This window comes from Hemitrygon akajei, chromosome 3 (genome assembly GCF_048418815.1).
Source record: "Hemitrygon akajei chromosome 3, sHemAka1.3, whole genome shotgun sequence".
NCBI classification, from domain to species: domain Eukaryota; kingdom Metazoa; phylum Chordata; class Chondrichthyes; order Myliobatiformes; family Dasyatidae; genus Hemitrygon; species Hemitrygon akajei.
The window spans coordinates 55652296-55655143 of NC_133126.1; the positions used below are offsets into that span (position 1 = coordinate 55652296).

Genomic DNA, 2848 nt, shown 5'->3' on the forward strand with positions numbered 1-2848 from the left:
GCAGATACAAAGGAGGCACAACAGCGGCTACATTTCATTAAGAGTTGGAGGAGATTTGGTATGTCAGTAAAGACACTTGCAGATGTCTACATATGTACTGTGCAGAGCATTCTAACTGTATAGGTGGGTGGGGGGCACTGCACAGGATTGAAATAAACATCAGAAAGCTGTGAATTCAGTCAGCTCCATCATGGGTGCTAGCCTCCCCAGCATCCAGTACATCTTCAAAGGGGAATGCCTGAAAAAGGTGGCATTTATCGGCAAGGAACCCCAGCACCCAGAATGTTCTGTTTAGTATCTTCAAAACATTAAACAAATTCAAAGGAAGACATGGGAATCTGAAATGTGAGTCTAACTTCGATGTTTACTTCAAGCAAGGCACACGAGCATCGTGTGGTAGCATGATGACATAATCAATTCATGTATTTTTACATATAACCTGTTATGAGTTATTTAAATGAGCAAGCATGCTTAATCAACCAATATATATACAAGATTATTCAAATATTACTGAAACATTAAAATCACAACATTCTTACCTGCTTAGCTATAAATTCCAACTCAATGGGGAATGCATCTCAACTATATACACAGTATACTATATAATACAATTACTATATACAGTCATCTAAAGCATTGTAAATTTTAAATTGGCCCATTCCAGCCTAAAGATTTAATAACTACAGAGAATTTCTTGCTCTTGTGGGGTAATGTCTTTCCTGACAAATGGGGGAATCACTCTGCTTGGCAGGTGAGACTTGTGGCTGTGAAAACTATCTCAGGTTCTGGGGCCTTCTCCATGGTGATTGTACGAGTTGACTCTGAGACTGCAGTTAGTTCTGGACATCTTTCTTCTTCCTTTTTCTTCATCTAGTTTGTGCATCTTGATCTTGTGAAAGTGCATTTAGTTCATTGAAGTATTCTCTTATTAATCCTTCTACTGCTCCCTTTATGATCTGGTTTCTCCTCTTGGTTTCCTCATCCACAACATCATCTGATGAATCCTCTTTTTATGTATCTCCATTGACTTCTGTCTTTTTGGCATTTCATTCATCCAGCTGGGCTTTGGTCTTTTACAAGCAGCTTTTTGTTTCCCACCTGAAGCTCATGCAATAACTTTAATTCACGCAGAGCAGATTCTGGTTCTTTATACTCACAAATGCCAAATGCTTGCCACTTTCCTGAAGCTTCTTGAACTTTCTTCCAGTTTAAAGTGAAGCCACATTTGGCACGTAACTGTCTAATTAACATATCAGAAGCTTTCTCGGATATGTTGCCTACAGAAACTGTTGTATTCAGACCATTGCTTTTGTCATTTTCACGCTTCCTCTGAGCTGCATTGTCCCTCCTTGGTCCAATATGCTGTCGAACCAAAGGCACAGAGGTTGGCACCACCACCTGTTTGCCCTCGGCTGGGCAAACGTTTGTGGCATTCAGCATGGAGACTGTTGTGGCATCATCCAATACCTTTCTTAATTCACTTTCAGAGACTGTATTGCAGGGGATGCGGCATGCAAATGGTGGATGGATCTACAATCAAGTTGTAGTTGTCCAAGCCAATCATGTCCCCATGATGTTGGTCCTCCTGATTTTACCACATACAAGTTCAATGTGGCTTGTTGGTTGCTGTATTTCACTGTCATGAATGCCATTCCCACAGGAGTTGTCTCTTCTCCAGTATAAGTTCTTAGTTGGATATCTTCAGACTTCAGTATCTTTGAAATTCTGTTCAAACTCATTTTGTGGAATGACTGAAACAGCTGAACAATTCCAAATTAAGTAATTTGCCATTCACTTCTGGCACAAGCCATATTGCTTGTCAATGATTAGTTTTCATATTTTAAATCTCAAGGGTACCCGGTCCTGCATCACTCTCATCATTATAAGGTTCTCATCAGATTAGTGCTCTTTTTGAAAGAGTATCTTGACATTTTATTTTTTTCTCTTTCCTGTAAAGTCTACCAATTTTTGTCTGATTGTCAGGCTCTTTGTTCCATTTTCTGAAAGTTTTGCCTTTAAATTGGCATTGATCTGGTGAATGTGAGGTCCTGCCACAACAGTAACATACTTTGTTTGACGAGCCCAGTTTCTGTTTAGATGCTGAAAGACACTCGCTTTCATTCCTGACTGCAATTCAATTGTATTCTCAGACTTCTGTTCCCATTGATACAGCAATTGCCACTGCTGTTTTAAGTGTCAGTTGTACTTCAGTTAGGAGTTGTTTTTGAATGCTTTCTTGTCAGATTCCACAAACTAAAGGATTCCTCAGTGCATCATTAAGCCCAATCATTGAACTGGCAATGTTCACACATGTTGAATCTCCTCAATTCAGCAACATGTGATAAGATGGACACCCCTTCTTTTTTATTTCACTTATGAAACTTAAAGAATTCTGAAATCAATAATAGTTTTGGTTCCATATGTTCATGCATTACTTTTACAATATCAGCAAAGCTAATTTTTGGATGGTTTTGTTGGGGCAGCTAAACTTTAAAACAAACTGTATACCTTTAAACCAAATACACTCAGCAAAATTGGTACTTGTTTCTCATTGGTTATTTCATTTGCTTCAAAATATTGTTCAATTACCTCCGTATACATATTCCAGTTATCTTTTGTGTAATCAAATGCATCAATTTTCCTGATGTAGCCAACTATTCCTGCTTTTTTTAATGGTATTATCACTTGGTACTCAATCTTTATGAATCTGTGAATTCTTCTGTTTTCTGACTTTATTTTTAAAAACTTAATCGAGTCTTCCCTTCCAAAGAACATGTGCTGCACTGCTATTCTAAAAGTTGACCATCTCTGCAAATGCTGGGCTATGTTGTCAACTCACCATTCCTTG

At 38.3% G+C, this 2848-nt stretch overlaps 1 pseudogene; it reads right to left on the minus strand.

The window, feature by feature from the left end:
• Positions 1-833: 833 nt before the first annotated feature.
• On the minus strand, positions 834-1440 carry LOC140724542 (RNA-binding protein 25 pseudogene; annotated as a pseudogene).
• Positions 1441-2848: the final 1408 nt, after the last annotated feature.